This window comes from Leptinotarsa decemlineata, unplaced genomic scaffold (genome assembly GCF_025532065.1).
Source record: "Leptinotarsa decemlineata unplaced genomic scaffold, Ldec_3_MD MMD2_tig00026282_RagTag_RagTag, whole genome shotgun sequence".
NCBI classification, from domain to species: Eukaryota; Metazoa; Arthropoda; class Insecta; order Coleoptera; family Chrysomelidae; genus Leptinotarsa; species Leptinotarsa decemlineata.
The window spans coordinates 10,550,500-10,569,863 of record NW_027412668.1 but is presented as its reverse complement, the minus strand read 5'-3'; the positions used below and the strand labels follow the sequence as shown (position 1 = coordinate 10,569,863).

Below are 19,364 nucleotides of genomic sequence, written 5' to 3'. Positions count from 1 at the left end.
GTTGTGTTTGTATTTTTGTATTTCATTTTATTGGAATTTCAGTTTGTTTTGGTTAATATAACTGTTATTTTTCAGAATTTTTTTTCAATTTTTCATAGATTCTTTCAGGAATTTCAAATCAATTTATATCATATCAGACAATGGAAGTCTGGAGTAATGAATTGCATCACGAAACATTGTCAACCACCTTAAAAGAAATAAATGAGCTATTTATTGTCTATGCGACTGATAGATAATTTTTTATTGAACCAGAATGTTTATGAAGATTTTCAAAGTCTCTTCTGTAAAAATTTATTGCCAGTTTGAAATATTAGTGTCGAGTTCTAGGTCAAACACAGTAAACAACTGTAATGGAAATAAACATACAAATCCCAGAAAAAATTAATTCAACTAACTCGACAGTGACAACTCTATCAACAACATTTTTTTTATCAATAAAACAAAATCTAATACATGGTGATGTAGATAAAATTCTTGTTTATTCCTCAACACTTCCCCTTGAACTGAATTCTTCATCTGCAACACCCAGTGTATTCCTCAAATATTCAAACTGACATTTTGGTAAAGGTTTTGTCTTTATATCGACTACCTGAGCTGCGCTTGGGATATTTTCAATTTTAAATACACCTTCGGTATACTTTTCTCTAACAAAATGATATCGCACGTCTATGTGTTTAGTGCGCTTGAGGAATTCAGGGTTCTTTATCAATTCAACTGCACTTGCGTTGTCTATGTACAATGTAGGTGTAGACAACGTATCAGTTAATACTTCTTCAAAGAGCCTCATCAACCTCACCAATTCTCTTGCTGCTTCCCTGCTAGCTATAAACTCCGACTCAGTAGTTGACACTGGAACGGATCGTTGCTTTTGACTTAACCAACATATTGATCCATTTACAAATTTGCAAACGACACCAGATGTAGATTTACGGGTTTTTACATCTCCGACATAGTCTGAATCACTATAAACTTCCAACTTAGCATTTGAAATTTGAAAGTGAATTTAAAGTGCCACGTAAATACCTGAATATTTCTCTTTACATTTTGTCAGTAACGTTTCTCAGGTTTTGAAAGTGCTTGTGAAACGGAGTTGACAGCAAACGTAATATCCGGCCTTGAAACTACAGACAGATACATTAAATGTCCAATAGCAGATCTGAAAGGGAAATTTTCATGCAGCTCCTCAGAATCTTTTCCCTGAAAACTGAAATCTGTCAGCTGGAGTCGCTACTGGATATGCTACCATCATTTTGAATTTTTGTAAAATTCTCTCAGTGTTAGGCTGCTGATGAATGAAAATACCTTTCATTTGACGAATAATATGAATTCCCAAATAAGTGTCACATGGTTCAATCGTGATTTGAAATTCCATTTTAAAAAAATTAAGCAAGTCTTTAATTGAGTTTTCATATTTTCCTGCAATCAGTCCATCGTCAACATATAGAACAACCAATAACTTATTTTCTCCTTCCCTTATAAATAAAAAAAGATCTGCAGTACTTTGCTTCAAACCAAAACGAAGAAAATAGGTAGTCACATATTCGCATATTCCAACATCGTGGGGCTTGCTTGAGTCCATACAAACTTTTCAGCAATTTACAAACTCGAGCAGTTACATCATCGAAACCTTGTGGTTGTTTCATGTAGATTTCTTCGTTAAGCAAACCATTGAGAAAAGCCGTTTCAACATCAAACTGAGATAAATGCATATTTTCTCTGGCTGCCACTGCGAGAACTGTTCTAATGATGTCAAATCAGGCTACAGGAGCGAAAGTTTCATCATAATTTTACCCAGCCTTTTGAGAATATCCTTTTGCAACTAATCTTGCTTTAAACTTAGGTGGTGTACCATGAGAAAATTCTTTTATTCGGAAAATCCATCGATTTGAGATTGCTTTCCTTGATGAAGTAAGATCAACCTTCTCCCAAGTTTGATTTTCTTCTAAAGATTTCATTTCTTCATCCATGGCAATTTTCCAATATGATGCAAAATCTGATTTCAATGCTTGATCATAGTTTTCTGGAACATCGTAAGCCTCCGAAATCATAGCGTAAGCATCAAAATAATATGGTTTTCATAGTTTTGATCTATGTCTCAATCCTTATCGTTTGGAATTTTCTCCTAACTGCTGACAAATCTGTTCGTCACCTACAGGAGATATATCACTTGACTCTCTTAGCTCTTCCGTACTACTTTGTGATATCTTTCTTTTTAAATTGAATTTCTGTTTGCTTATCGACAACTTCATGCTCTGGTTGACTTTCCAGATGACAGATTTCAATTTTCTCATTTTGAAAAATGACATCTCTACTCAAGAAAACGTCATTCTTGTCTGGGATCCAGATCCGATAACCATCCTTATTTCCAATATATTCCACTAAAGATCCTTTCATGCTTTTCTTAGCAAATTTTCCTCTCTTCTCCTTGGGTATGTGGACAAAATAATCAGTCCCAAAGACCTTTGTTCTACATAACTGTCTTTTCCTCAACATAACTCATCCGTGGATTTCGAATCAATGGAGGTAGGTCCACTTCTGTTCAATATATACACAGCTGTATTGACTGATTTTGCCCAGAGCTCCTCTGGAAGATCCTCAGCATGTAGCATGGTTCTGGCAGATTCCACTATTGTGCGATTTTCACGTTCTGTGCCTCCATTTTGCTCTGGTGTATATGGCATAGCAATCCTATGATGAATACCAGCTTTGTCCAACAATTCTTTCACGTCATGGTTATTAAATTCTAGTCCACCATCAGTAAAAAGTTCTTGTACAGTGTGGCCCATAGTTCTGGCTTCTGCTAGGAAAATTTCTATCTTGAACTTCACTTCGGACTTTTCCTTCGAAAAATAGACTGCTCTGTATTTGGAGAAATCATCCTTGAATAACACATAATAACGGGCACCTCCAAGAGATTTTACGGGCATTGGACCACATACATCAGCATGTATTACTTGACCTACTTTCTGCGGTCTTTCACTACGTTTCTCGAATCTCAGTCTATGTTGTATACCAAACATACAAGCTTCACAGAATTCACTGTCGACTTCTACATGAATTCCAGGTTTTTTTAAAAAACTACTGAACATATTTCTTGTTTTGGTGGCCCAGACGTTCATGCTACAATTGGAGTTGATCATTAACAGATATGTTAGCTTGTGCCTCAACTTCAGGTAAAACAACACGCATATTCATATAGTAAAGACCATTTTGTCTTTCTGCAAATGCCACTTTGACATTATTTTCAAATATGGTGCAACCATATTTGTTGAAAGATGAAGTCATCCCCTTATCGAGCGCAGAAGAAATAGAAAACAAATTTCTTCCCACCTCTGGTACAAACCAAACGTCTTTTAGGTGATTTTGAGACCTCTCTCCTTTAACACACATTTCAACATCGATATCCCCCTTTCCTATAGCCTTCATGTGGTGACCGTTACCAACTAATACAGATTGAGGGACTGAAAAATGTTTAAACGAAGAAAACCATTCCTTATGCATTGTCATGTGCTGAGTTGCTCCGGAATTGGCAAATCTCTGTTTTTTTTACATTCCTTTTTCAAATGTCCTTTCTGTCCACAACCAAAACAAATCCGTGATTTCCTATTTTTATTGTGTAGGATTTCTGGGCATTTGTTTTGACCTTTGTTTGCTGACTGGTCTTTGCGACGAGAAAAGCTGATTTTTCAGGAGTATTGTCACTACTTCTGTCCTGCAAGCGGAGTTCAATAGTACAAAGTCTTTCTCGGAGAAGAGTGGAGTTTCTTTGGGATTTAGGAACAGATTCTCAGGCATTCATGAATTCGAAGTAATCAGGAGGCATGGTATTCAAATCTCTATTTATGAAAAGTGATTCAGGTAATTGTACTCTATCTTCCTTCCAAGTTTCATCTTGTAATTCTACCCAAAGTTTTTCTAATTTTGCCATATGCTTTGCTACACTATCTGAGGGATCTTTCACTATCACAACAAAAAATTCATTGAACAGTCAATCCTGTCTCTGCTCTGTTCGTTGTTCGAAAACACTATGTAACTCATTCCACATCTCTTGAGCGGAATTACACATATTAACCAACTGTCTTGTTTGAGAGCTCAAAGTAGAAACTATTATATTTTGGGCAGTATACTCTAGCTTATTATAAACTGCTAACTGTTTACTATAAGCAGCTTTCTGGTCCCCTGATGCCCCTGGAGCCAATTCTTCAGGTTTCTATTTAACAAATTTCGAAAGACGAACGTGAGGTTATGAAGAATAGATATATCCACAGCTTGTATTGCTTCACACGCATGTAGTTGAATCTTCAACTGGAACTTCCAGTCGACCCAATTTGATCGACCTTCTAACTTATCAATCACAACTTTTGAGATTTCCATTTTCATTGAAACTTTTGGGTTTACTTTTCCAACTTAATCCTTAACTGAGGCGCACCTGGGCCCATAACCTGTTAAGTGTTAGGTCGAACTCAGGATTATTCAACAGTAAACAACTTTAATGAAAATAAATATACAAATCTCAGAAAAAATTAATTCAACTAACTTGACAGTGACAACTCTATCAACAACATTTTTTTTTATCAATGGAACAAAACCTAATACATGGTGTAGATCAAATTCTTGTTCATTCTTCAACAATCAGGTTATTTTTTTCTCAACACATCATTTCGAATTCAAAATATTAAGGAAATCAAATTAAATATGTTTTAGCATTTATATCACTCTTCCATATAAAACGTTGTATAGCGTTCTTGTGAACGATATCTGTTTCAATTTCATAACGAATGTCGGGAATGCAAACATTATGAGAAATAGAAAGGCAAATAGCCCTTTTGTCTCAAAAACTGATCTATCCTGAGTCCTATCTCAAATCAGAAGATGAATATAGTCAATCACCAGAAATACAAAATTCCTCCGAATTAGAATCTGTCATCGTGTTTTCCAGTAATTTCCACTCTTTCGGTCCTTTCGAACATTCTGACTTTTTGTCATTCAAACCACTCTCCAAAAACTCAACGTTTCTTTCGATTTTGTCGCTCAGACCTTCTTGAGGTTCGAAAAATCTTTCCTCGGCAATAAAATAAGCCCTTCGTAGTTTCCAAGTCATCCGCGCGCTGATGGGGCGCTCGGCGCGATGAGGCTGGGTCGGCCCAGCAGTACCTCGTGGACCGCCGCAACGCCCTCGACGCCTGATCTCGACGTCGCGACGCTGCTAGTGCGGAAAATCGCATCGGTGTCCGCGAAAGTTTTCGTGTGCAAGTTTTCCGATGGATTGCTATGGATGGATGTGGATATCGACGATGTGACAGTCGAGGAATGTTTCTGTGAGATGTTCATGGGAGTTTTTGAGTTGGTGACAGTTTTGTGAACTTTTCAGGATTGATAATGATGTGAGTAGGATTCACGAAGAAGTTTCGAGAGGGTTACTGGAGGGATCCGATGCAATTACTTGATGTTTCTTTATTTGCAGGCAAGCGGTGGATGGATGTGGGAATTTTGCTAAGTGATCTATTCGTTATTTATTCGATACAGCTAAAAAGGGTCTTATAAAAACCTAAATTATGAAAAGTTGTTTCTGAATACGTCTGAGAGTGAATTTATAACATTTTTCACAAATGTCGACACACAACCAAACAGAAATAATATTATGCTTCATAACAAAACTTGCACTCAACCAAACTGCAACTATCCATCTAACTATTTAAAAAATAAAAAAAAATATTGGCGTAATTGTCGATCAACACCTGAAATGAAACTAACAAGCGAAATATATAAGACATACTTAGGTACATTTTAGACAATCGAAATTCAAAGCTTCAATTGAATCTTGAATTGAATCATTATTTAAATACTGTGTAGTTATATGGGGAGGGCCGTATAATAACAAAATTCGAAAACTACTCAGAACTGTGTATCTACGGAAAATAGATTTGAAAAAAAACAAACATTTTTCCACGGATAGATACCAAATGACAAAATAATCAAATAAAATACAAAATACATATAAATAAAATGAACAAATAAATAAACAATTATAAATAAATAAATAAAATGTTATATGGAAATGAATGGAAAAAAAATATGAATGAATAAAACTGAATGAAAAGATGAAAAAGTATTTATTCACCAATGTTTTTATACAGGAAAAATTAAAAATATTTAAATTTCTCAAGTCCCTAGACACGATTGATTTGCACCAAAAATCAAAATTGAGAGAAAAACAAGTCTTTCCTCGTGCAGAAATTAGCACTACAAGCATTTTTCTATACATAATAAATTGTGCAACTGACAATTATGGAATGAATAGTTTGATTTGACTCGATTCGATAAGGTAAAATGTTGGATGAAAACTTTTCGATGATTTATATCGAAAAAATCACCTGATTTGAAAGTTCATACTACAAAAGAATAAACAATAGCGAATTGAAAAAATTTTTCGAAGTAACAGATATTTTGTTGACATATATGTCTTCAGAAAATACATTTTCGCTTCTTATTTATCTTTCAGCATATTCAGCATAATATTGAAAGATCAACATGGATTCCAACATGAAGAAAGATGTATAACCAATCTGTCACGAAATTTATCTATTTGGATCCACTGCTGATCTGGTCAAGCTTCTCAGATCCTACTCATTCTAAGATATGATGTGGCTAATTAGTCCACAAATCGATGGACTAATTAGCCACATTAGGGATACCACAGAGTTCCATTCTTGGGTCGCTGCTGTTTTCATTGTTTATCGCCTACTTCTCTTGAGGTAATACACCTACAAAATTATAGACATGTGAGATGATGTGTACCCTGGTGCCAAATTCATCAATTTGAAATAATTGCACAGCCTCTTAGTAGAGAATAATCAAATTCCTCAAATACATTTCGAGTTGTTTGTAGACATACTGAGGAATTGTTGAATATTTCAGCCCACATTGTGATACAATTGTTCATTACGAATTTAGCTAAATGATGGAAAACTGTCATAGGTTCTCCTTCCAAGATGTCTTCCAAAGTGAAAAGGTTTTTCATTCTCGCTAATTTGGTAAGATATGGCTTGATCATTTCATCTCAAATGATGATCCACCATTCCTCCCAGATATTCTACTATGTTCTCTCTAAATGTGTGCAAGTACATATTCAGGATTCACTATGTATATTACGTATATTTATCGTATTCTTGGCTCCATGATCATTAAAAGGCTCAATAAGTTTCAGTTCAACCACAGTTGTATATTCCTCAACAGTTTTATAATTTGCGTATACTTCATTCTACGAGTCTTCCTTAATGGAAACATATGCAGTGACAGCAGCATGAGAGATATTGTGTAGTGAAATTTTTGATAGATCGTTCATTACACATATATATCAAATACAAAACTGGCCCCAATACAGTTTGAGACTTTTCTACTTCCTCTTCTCTAGAATTACTTCTCAGTTGGTATATTTCAACTCTTAGTGATCTATGAATGAGGCGGTGAATCAGAGAGGATTGTTGCTCATAAACCGCAACAATACAGTTATTGCAAAAATTGCTTTGGAACCCTGTGTTGTTGGGTAGATTTGGGAATATCCTTGTATATTCAATTCTCAAATTTAGGTCACAAAACATCAGAAGCATTTGCTTTCACGGAATTTAAACTCCATGAATACGCTTTATCTTGTTCTTGTTCAAAGAATAACCTGGTCGGGTCCAGTTGCGAAAGAGATAAAACAGTCTTCGCAAATTATCTTCCATCATTCAAGAGCCGAAATGGAAAAAGACTTGGACCCGTTTGGTGTACAGAAGGGAAAAACGACGCTGAGAAACGGTTTAATTTAGATTCAACATGATACGCTGAAATGAGTTAGAGTGAAGACTTATGAAAGCTCAAAGGAGAAACACATTTTCAGCAGTTAGAAAAGCTGAGAGGTTAGTTCTCGTTTAAATGAGTTCTGAATGGACTGTTAATGAGAGAGTTAGGGATACACACTGGTTTCAGTTAGATCAGTACATTTTTTTTTTAATAATGTATTGACATTATTTGAAAGGAATATTTTGAGCTTTCAAATATCGAAATGATGTTCTTATGTTCTCGTTCTCGTAAACTGTATGTTTCTTAGGAGAATCAATTTCTTCATTTTGATGAACGATAACTTGATTCATTCTGTAAATATCAATTTTACAATTATCCGTGTCGCTATTATTTGAGTCAATACATCCTGAGGCAATCTTCGTTGATGAGATTGAATCAAAATGTATAAACCTCCTAAGAAACTAGTCACTTCCACCAGCAAAACGTCAGAAAAAGATTTCAAAAATTGATGGACTTCAAACACGGAAAATGGGAAGATTATATCTTATAAAGAATATCTCTCCAACTGAAATATGGAAAAAGTAACAGCCACGTAATGTTTTTTTTTCAAACAAGTCAGAAATTGCAAATCTAACACCGGAGTACGGGAAAATTCAGAACTGAGAGACCCTGAGAAATAGTTCAAGGTGGGCTGGCTGGTGGCAGAGAAAATCAAATGGACCATAAACTCATTCAAACTCAATGAGTCAACGGGAATGCTGCAGAAAGGACCAGAACTTCCATTCAGAAAATAGTGTTCAATTCTCAGAGCAAGTATGATCTTGGAAATCATACCAAAAACGTGAAGAGTTATTGGTGCTTCATTTATTCCGAAACCTTGGAAATAGTGAGGAAATCAGACAGTACTTGGTTGAGAAATTTAGACCAATCGGTCTAATGTCTTTTGCTTAGAAGATACTAGAAACACTATTTGACAGCGAGATTAGGGACATGTCGACGTAAAGGACTTCATATAGGGTCACGGATAAAGCAGAATATGCTTACAAAAACTTTGCTTTTTGGACATAGACATAGTTGTTGGAGTTCGAGAGTTTCAGAGTTTGAATATAAAAACGATACCTCTGATGAAGACATCTGGTCAATATTAAGAACGAATTTGCTACAAGATTCCAAGACTTTGCAGAGGATAGGCAAGCTATCTCCGTTTCTTAAATCATCATTTGAAGTTGATGCAGCAGCAGAATGGACAGATGTGTCCGCCAAAGGCATCACTTCAAATAGAGATGATTTACTTGAAAGAAGATGTGTCTTCGTAAATATATAAAATGGTATACACTGAAGAATTTTGGATTAAACATGTTCCAGAAAAATATGAAAATTGCAAGAAACTAGTTATACATTTTGCCAGTACGTTTGACTCGACATATGTATGTGAAATAACGTTCTCAAAGAATAATTTTTTGAAAAACAAATTTCGTTCTAGATTAACGGACGCCCACCTAGAAGACACACTTCGAATTTGCTGTTCCTCTCGAGAACCAAACTATAAAAAACTGACACAAGACCGTCAGTGTAATTTCTCGAATTAATTTTAGGTCTTGTACTTTATAATGCAGAATTTGATTTGAAATCAAAATAATACATAGGTAGCACCTAATTTTTATCAGTTGTTTTTTTCCGGACCTCGTAAAAATGTTCCCACAGTTACCGGACCCCACCTAATACTACTTGCCGACCCCTGGTCTAGGAATACCATTAAAAAATTGAGAAAACTGATAATCAATAACGAATTGACACACACTGGGTACCAGTATCGATGATACTTACCCAGATGCTTCAATACATCAGGAACTATCTCAAAATAATTACAGAGCTAATCAGTGAACACTGCTCATTGAGTAACCACCTGCACATCGGAGACCCCTGCTGCTGGAAATGCAAGAAAGAGCAGATTCAGCTCGTTATTTACTATGCGAGACAATGGATCACAGGAGGCAAACAATTTATGGAGAACTAAAATTATGTGAAGAAAAATATGATATACATCCAGCCAGAGACCTGTATGAAGTAGTATAGGAAAGACGAATGTGTTATGAAAAACATGGCGAGAGCTGCAGTAAGCTGATGAGCGATGCTCAACGAAGGCTTTGATGTGAAAGAAATGGTGCTGTCGTCAATGCATTCTACAAGGGTGTTTCGAATCTGGTTCAACTAGAACAAGTTGATCATCTAATATTTGGTAGAAGTCATGTTCGACAAGTCTTCATTTCTACTTGAATTCTCTCAACCTCTTCATATTTTGTATCATTTCCACAACAAAAAAAAACGAAATATTACATGACTTTTGTAATTTCGATAGTATAAGACATCTACACTTTCTAGTGAAGTGCCCGCTATACACAGATAAGAGATGGGCAAATGAAATTACAGGAGAGTGTTTTTCATCAGTTCGGACTTCCATTGTCTAATATAATATAACTTGATTTAAAATCTCTGAAAAAAATAAAAAAGATTAACCGAAAATAACAATTTTATTGAACAAAAAAATTAAATTACAAAGAAATAACCTACAAGCAAAATAAAAAAAAATAAAAAATTGAAATATCAATAAAAGCTGAGAATTGAAAAGTTAAAAAATATTATTAACAAAAAAATGAAAAATAAAAATTAAAAGATTCCAAACCAAGTTACGTCAAGACGTTTCGATTGTTAGTATCCACAATCATCTTCGGGTGATAACTGGACTATTTATAGATCATTCAAGTGCTTTCACCTATCCCCTCTTCCTTCTCTCCGCTTCAATGGTTTTAGCGGGAGATGACCGTTTGGTGGGAGTTGGTTGTTTTTCGCTTGATTAGAGGTTTCCATATGTTACGTATCACTACGCTAGCTTGACTAAATGCGTTGTTGGACAACATATACGTGGCTTCCTTGAATTTTCTCCTGAACCAGTGTTCCTCTTCGTGGATGATTTCAGCTTGAGCCCACTTGATATTATGTTGATAAGACCAAACATGCTCTGCTATTCCGGATTTACTGGTTTCTTCTCGCTGTGTGTGTTTCTTGTGCTCAGCAATGCGAACTGTCAATGGCCTCTTAGTTATACCGATGTATGATTCTCCGCACTTGCAGGCTATCCGGTAAATGCAATTCTTGGAATCGCAATCCGTGTTTGGTGGCCTGGTTTTCGTGAGGCTGGTACGAATAGTGTTCCCAGATCTGAAGCAGGTCCTGATGTTATAATTGGACCCAATCCTACTTATCCTTTTCGATAATCCTCCGATGTAGGGAAGTACAAGTACTGGTTGTGGCGGCTTCTCTTACTTGTGGAGCTCTTGCTTTTTTCTAGCTAAAGCCTGTTCTACCATCACTCTGAAGTAACCATTCCGTTGAAGATCTTGTTGAGATGTCTTGTTCCTTTTCCTACCTTCCCTTCCTTCATTTGTATCACAGAGCCCGAAAGCACGGTCTAGTAGAGTCTTGATTATTTCTCTCTTAGTCGATTGATGGTGTTTGGATATCTGGTTTAGATACTGTGCTGTGTAAGTGGGTTTTCGATATACATATGGGAAACATCTTTCAGGGATTTCAAACCAATTTATATTGTATTAGACAATGAAAGTTCGAACTGATGAAATTCACCACGAAACATTGTCAACCACCTACAAACAAATCTAAAAGTGTTACTGGACGGTCAGTCAAATGATAAATTACTCAAATTTCTGGAAGACATCAATTTCCTACATAACATATGAGTGACAAGCTACTCCTAATTCACTTATTGTAGCCAATGTATTATAAAAAATACATTATGAAAATTATTGTATAGGCGATAACCCCTGACGGTTGTGGCTTGAATAAAAAAAATTCAATTACCATCGTTTAGACTCAACTGTGTTTTTATGCTTCAAACTAAATGAATTAGTGGCGTAAAATTCCATCAATTATGTGAAAATTCGATAAGAGTCATGCAATAACACTGCGGTAATTCCATATAACAGATGTGTTTTTCTTTATTTCTCTATCAAATTATTTAGAGTAGAGATCCAATTTGCAATAAACGTATGTTCAATTGAACCTATTCTCTCTTGTATTCTGAAAGCATTCTGTATCCTTTGTTCCGTATTTTGTATACTCTCACGCTTGCCATGCCACACACCTTTGATAATTGCATCAAGACAGACGCAATTCCCTTGGATTCGTGAACTGATGAGTTTACAGAATGATTTCAATTACGGATGTATTGGGACTGATTTGTACCCAATATAGCCTGTTCATTGATGTTGGCTTGTTATGAAAATTATTTTTGGTGTTAGTCTGGTTCAGATTCCTTATAATATGGGTTCGTTGATTAAGTACTTCCTTTACATTTGAATAAAAGAAAGTGTGGTGAGTATCAGAATTTTTAATTCGTTTGAAAAAACTATTGATACCATTATGTGTGAAATATAACATCATCAAATGTCTGCCACGGCTTCTCTGGGTGGAGTACATCCGAAACGTCCAATTCTCTATGACTCTGGCGCATTACTCAGGCTGAATTTGACCGATGCCATGTGTTATGTTGGCTTCGACTTGGCTTAACGGGGTCAAATCGCACGATCTCGGTAACCACTTCGCATCATCTCCACGTGAAATGACCATTCCCCCAAATCCAATGTGGCATGAGCTGTGTGGCTCGTAAGGCAGTCCTGTTGAAACCACATGTCGTTGGTGTCTAGGCCAAAAAAAGTTGGTAATCATCGACCTATAGTGCTCGCCGTGATGGCCTGGCCAAGGTCGTTTTTCAAGAAAAATTAACCGATGATGTCCTCAACCCAAAATCTACACCAAACAGTGACTTGCTCAGAATGCATTGAACGCTCTTGGATTTCATGTAGACTAGTATCGTCCCAAACTCTCACCTACAGAGTAGAGCAAAAAGAGCATATGTGGCTTATGAGCAATGTCGGAGGACAGTGGGACGCACATGAGGTCTTTCACCCCGTGTGGTCACCTGGATATACACTGCAATAATAAGACCTATGTTAACGTACAGAGCCATAACATAGGGACCGAAAGTTTTAGAAGCATCGTCCATCCAAAAATTATATCAAATACAGCGACTGGCTTATTTAAACATCACAGGAACCATGAGAGCAACACCAACCGGGGCAATGGAATCAATTACGGGTCTGACCCCTCTGAACCTGTATCTTAAGGAGGTTGCGTTAATGACCATGTTACGATTGGGCACGGCTGGTGTAAACTTCGGAGTGGGAATGGAACAAATGAGGCTGAGCCTATGGCGAGAAGCGCTTACTACGCAACGTCTGCTTCAGGCAACCAATGATAAAATTGAAGCCAGGTTTGTGTTTGATAAACCCTACAAAATACAAATGAAACAGAATACAGAGTCAGATGCTACAAATGCAATACGCATATATACAGCCGGCTCAAAAACCAAACAAGGCTCAGGATGCGGAATGTACTCCAGAGCCTGAAGAGTAAGTGGGGAATGGGAATAAATACCAGCGTGGTCCAAACAGAACTGGCTGGTATCTCAATCGCCACAAAAGAAATGACCAGGAGAGAAATTTCTGGCAGAAACATGACAACCTGTAGATAATAAAATTATCCTGAGGTGGGTTAAAGGTCACGACAGCTGTAAAGGTAGTTCCATTGCCGACTCTTTAGCCAAGGAAGTGGCTGGACTAAGAATTTCAGGACCCAGTGGCACCTATTGACTTCGACAATTGTGGAACTAGCCAAATGTTACCCCCATGCTCAATCCCTAAAAAGATGGGATGGAATCACAAAATGCAATCTTGCCAGGATCACCCTGGGCGACCCTGGGAAGCTGTCGCCGAAGAAATATCTACCGATGACCAGGAAAAATCTACGCCTAAAAGTAGGATTTCTGACTGGCCATTGTTGATTAAGTAAATACCTCCACAATATGGAGCTGCAGGATGTGTGAACAGGAAGATGAACCTGTCAGGCATGTCCTATGCGAGTGCCTGGAGTTATCATCAATAAGAGAGTGTGTGTGTGTTTCAATGGAAATTATGTCAATTGCAAACTGCTCCAGAGCCCATTTAGCGAACACATGTCGTTGTCTATGTTCGTTCACCTTCAGTGCCTGAGTCAGTTGAATTTTGTACGGGTCCAGGCCCAAGTCACGACGCAAAATTCGCCAAGTTATGGTCTACGAAAGGCCGAGTTCTTGTGAGTGACGCGAAATCGACTGCCTCGGATTCTTCTGCACATTCTCACAGACATCGACGATGGTTTCGGCAGATTTTGCATTTCGTCGACATACGGATATTGGTCGGTGGTTTATTGAACCACCACAGACCTCTTGGTAGGTTGAGGCGACTGTGAAATGACCGAAATTCCCGAATAAAACATATGTGTAGATTTTATTTATACGACTGGTTTCGGGTTTGACCCCATTATCAAGTATGAAACTGAAATCTGAAATTTTGAAATATCGGTTTTAATAGAATTAAAACAGCAACTCAGGTATGCTGCAAGGGCATCTTGCGCTTCCAGCATACCTGAGTTGCTCGTGTAGGGGTATATGTTTCTGGTTTTCAATTGATTAGAAATTAAAAAATCAATTAAAAACCAGAAACATATACCCCTTAACTAGCAACTCGATTCATTTAAGTCTCCTCTCTTGAATTTATGAGTTTAACAAACCCGATAATTTTCAGGGTGGAATTTTAACTTGGCATCCTGATTCGCTCAACTACCTGTCTCCCAAATACCTGCCCTTGCAGCATACCTGAAAATTCTATTAAAACCGATATTTCAAAATTTCGGATTTCAGCTTTATACTTGATAATGTGGTGAAAGCCAAAACCGATCGTATAAATAAAATCTACCAGTGGTATTTGGACAAAAGTGTTTTATTCATTTCATTCAATCGAATAAAACACCTAATTTTATGAAACAATTTTATTATTTGCACGTATTTTTGAATGCTTCATCCGTCCGTGGTGATTTGCCAAAACAGACTGAATAAATGACAACCAATTTGAGTTGATATAACTCCAATAAAATGGTCGTTATTAATTGGCAAAGTTCGTAAGTCCCTGTTGAAAGACCCCTCATTTGCAATTTTCCACCGTGACTTTGAGTAATATGCTCACATGGAGACGGTTCATACATGTTTATAGCGTATATTTTTCCATGAAATATTTGAAATCAGACAAATCATAATTCAGTATCCAAAATATCTATTTGAATCATACAATGTAAATGACGTTCAAGAGAAAGTACATTACAGAAACATGGTCAAGCAATATACCAATCTTCATTAATTTTTAAATGCTTTTCAAATATTTGTATATATTTTAATTCTTGAGGTTGGTATCTATCTAGGTATTGTGACAAATTTTAGATTTGGTGCCCATATTTCTAAGCACTTCATGAACAAATTATGCAATTTTATATCGTGGAATCATCGGACCAAAATTATTTTCAGAAGAGAATTTCACTCATAATTGCTGATAATCAAATTGATTCGTATTCTATATATAAACACCTTATTCGAAAATCGCAAGACGTATAGGAAAATTCTGAAATTTTCTTTTACTATTCAATCGAATCGAAATTAAAGCGTAGCCTGTTATTTTTTCTGCAGAAGCTCTTCAAGAGAATGTGTCATAAACTTTCAGAAATATTTTCAGGATAAGCATTGAACTCAGATCGCTGCATAGTGTTTTCACAAAATTTTGGTCAAATGATTGTTTTTGTATTTATAAATAATTGTCATTCTTTTGTTTGCAATATCTTAAATCTCTCAATTAGTTGAATTCATCGATCTTATATTCTTCATTTTCACCATTACATGTGTAAATAACATCCAATCAAAATAACTGTAACCAAATTCATCTCAATAATCTTATAAAGAACCCAAATTTATCATTCAGTATGCTGTCCTTCCTGTTTTATACGAATTATAGTCCTTTTATTCCACAATTTTCATACTTTATACATGTTTACATTTTCATTTTAACATTTATCATTTTTACTTTTTTGCATTTTATTTTTACATATTACCTTTTCACATTCTAACATAATTATATTTTTGAATTTGAACTTTTTTAACATTCAAGGTTTGCACATCTTTACATTTTCATAACCTGAATTGTCAAATCCATTTTCCTCTCACTGTTCTGATTTATAATGTGAACATTGTGAATAAAACAGTAATACCCACGCACAGGGTGTCCTTTGTGGGTTTCCTGAATTTATTCAGATTATTAAAATTGTTATTGACTGATCCTTGTACTGAAAATTGATTAAATTTATATTATTATTTTACCGTAGTATGCGCTGGTCAGGCCCTATACCCCGATACATTTGGGAGGGCGCGTCAGCATTATTAACCAACGACCACCCCTCACACCGTGGGGTAAGTGATCACTGGGTCCGAGAATCATGTGCCCTGAGCAAGCGCAGAGAGCCATGAAAGACAGCCTTCTTCATCTGTCTGGCTATGATTTCTGCCGTAGTGCAGCAAGCCGTTATGATTTTAAGATTCGAGAGTAGAGAGGGCATCATTCCACCAAGGACTCCAATAATCAGTACAACCATCTTGACAGAGTGATCCAAATAGAGTCTGCGGAGTTCAACTTCTGTTTTTCCTCCTCTTTTCGGACGATATTTGTCCCGCGAGAAGCTGAGAACTCCACGACAAATATCGTCTTGCTCTGGTGGTCGAGAAGGACTACATCAGGCTTAATAGCTTGTATGAGTCTGAGAGTGGGGAACGTATAGTTTCGATAAATTCGGCACTTCTCGTTCCCCACAACGGATTCAATATCCCCGGATCATAGGGCAACACCGGTGTCTCGTCAATGCCGTAAGAGTGCCGTAGATGATAATATAGCACTCTTAGGGCCACGTTATGTCGATAGATATAGGCCGAGACCGCATATCCTGGACATGCTGATAGCAAGTGCATTAGGGTTTCGGGAGCCTCGCGGCAGGCCCTGCACCTTGTGCCAGGAACCTCTATACCCATCACGCGACTGCTGCGGACTAGAGTGTTTAACACACCATCCTGGCAAGCCAGAATCATTATTATTATTGTTATTACATTTTTTCAACCGCAGATTTCGCTGGTCAGGCCCTATCCCCCGAAGCCCCGATACATTCGGGAGGGGGCGCCAGAATTATCAACCAGTGAGCACTCGCCTCACCGTGGGGTAAGTGATCATTGGCTCCGAGAATATTGTGCCCTGAGGAAGCGCAGTGAGCCAAGAATGACAACCTTCTGCATCTGTGAGTTTCATCAGGAAATATATTGTTTTGAAAAACGGAAATGTGCTGTGGTTCATTGAAAAACCTTTTGAAAAATGTATAGGAAGTTTCAATAATATCTGGATCATTATGGATATATTTTAAATTTTTTCCAAGCGAGGAGTTTTTAATACATGATGAGGATGCGAATAATGACAATTGTGAAATCTGAAAATTTTCATTCTCAAAAACACTTCTAAGATCATAATACTAGCAAACGGAATATCTATCTACCATTCTGTCAATAAGGCCTCTACAACCCAGAACAAACATTTTCAAACCAATTAGGTACTACAAATCATCTTCACCGAAAAGAATTGAATTACTCACCTATCACATATAGACTGGCCATAAACTTGCACATCCATATATTATTATACATTCCATTACTTTCATTGTACTACCATTTTCCACTGTGAACGTGACTGGATCATAAATTTCGAATAGTCGATCGGTTTTTCCACTATAAATATTCCTGAAAAGTAGTCAAGCGTGGAAAATGATACTAATGCTGAAATATCGGGCTTGAATGATGGGGCAGTGCGGTATGCAGAGATAGTAGTTGTACCAGTTTCACAAAAAAAAAATCAGTTTTGCATTGAGTTAGTTGTACCTCATATTTGAGCCACATCTTCAGAATGATTGTATGTACGATTTTAGTGAACTACAAAAAATACTTTTTGTACAACTGTCATTGAAAGTGACATTTTTGATGGTTGTCAAGAGTATTAAAAGATTATGTCTACAAAGTAGCGTGTTAATAGTTATTTATGTATCAAGGGAATTAGGAGGGCCTTAATTACCGATGGCAAAGTTTGCGTCCCGAGGGCCTCTGGCCCGAGGGACAGCAATTGCCTGAGGTTATTAAGGCTCATTAATTCTCGTGGTACATAGATAATTTTATTTCTGACCGATTTCAATAAAATTTTGTTCATTTTTGAAACGGAAAAATGTACCAATTCATTACCTTCCCGGTATATTTGAATCAGGTACCGTTGATTATAGTAGAGTTTTCTTGTTGCTAGGTTGTTGCTATGTTACTTGTTTATAAACAGAACTTTGTTATCAAGCTGTGTTTGCGGTGAAAACGTGTTTTCTACCCCAAATATAATGGAGGATATTTTGAAAAAAGCTGAACAAGCAAGAGAATCATTAATTCCATCGAAAAGTGAAGCCGTATACCAAAAAGAATACAAGATATATCTGGACTGGCTGACACGGAAAAATGTTATGCCAAAAGATGTCACTGAAACTGTATTTCTGGCATATTTTCAAGAACTGGTAAGGTATGTTGTCTACTTTGTCATCAGAAGAGGCAGGTACCTCGACTGTAGTGAACAGAAGCTTCAGCCATACAAAAGAAGAAATTGTTTCCAGTGGCGGAAGTGATTTTCAGGGAACATTTCAAAATTGTACATTTATTATTTGTAATGACGTGAATAAATAAAATATGGTTCAGTTTTCATTTCTATTTATTTTTACTTGTGAAAGGTAGAGGGAATTATAAAATCTATAATGTCCCAAGGGAGTTATGACCCTCTTTATTGATAGCGTAACTATGACGATATAAACTTATAATATCCCGGTCAGAAATAAAAATATTTTCAACAGTAGTATTGAAAGTATTTCAACACGATTTTTTTCGACCAAACAGCAATGAATGAAACATACTTATTCAATCTCTAAGGAAGCCTAATTATGAACAATAGATATAGATACAATTGAATTCTATTATAAATGTATTATATACAATAATTAAATTATAATTATTATTCATGAATATTATATAACCCTCACCTACTTTTGTCGATTTCCATCCTCCGTGCTTCTTAATATCCGTTATATTTGCTCCTTATTCTGCTGGCAAAGAAGCAGAAGACCTTCTGAAACAGTGACCTGTATATTTCTTTGGTTCCGGGAGTTTCAGAAACTCAGCAATGGTTTATACCAACAGGGTTGGCACTGCATTTATAATTTTCGTATTTAAGAAAAAAAACGTTGATGGTTGATAACAGAAGGGCGCATAGCAACGTATTTATTGAAATAGTCAATGTTTTTTCCAAAATAACAGAACCTATTTTGGTTTTTTTATGTGGAATTTGACCAATCATTGATCTATTCATTAATTTAATGTCTTCTATTTATAAATGTCACAGCTCTACACGCCGGCAGGCTCCATATATTCCAAAATAGTAGCAACTTTCATTTACAAACGCCTGCATGAAGAATGCATGAATGCATGAAGAAAATGATAAAATATAATATATTAGTTAATAAAAATTGAC

At 36.4% G+C, this 19,364-nt stretch overlaps 1 protein-coding gene and 1 long non-coding RNA gene across 2 annotated transcripts in view; one reads left to right on the top strand and one right to left on the bottom strand.

Annotated features, from left to right (window-relative positions):
• Positions 1-5,167: 5,167 nt before the first annotated feature.
• The window catches only part of LOC111502089 (uncharacterized), a 595,228-nt gene continuing 581,031 nt past the window's right edge, over positions 5,168-19,364 (top strand). The window contains exon 1 of the mRNA XM_074179786.1: positions 5,168-5,384. The gene's annotated coding sequence lies outside the window, so the exon portion shown is untranslated. The remainder of the gene's footprint in view (positions 5,385-19,364) is intronic.
• Positions 6,106-17,801, bottom strand: LOC111514172 (uncharacterized). Its single transcript, XR_002723325.2, has 3 exons — positions 17,693-17,801; positions 17,410-17,554; positions 6,106-6,764 (listed from the first exon to the last, which is right to left on the bottom strand). It is a non-coding gene; the product is annotated as an uncharacterized lncRNA (long non-coding RNA).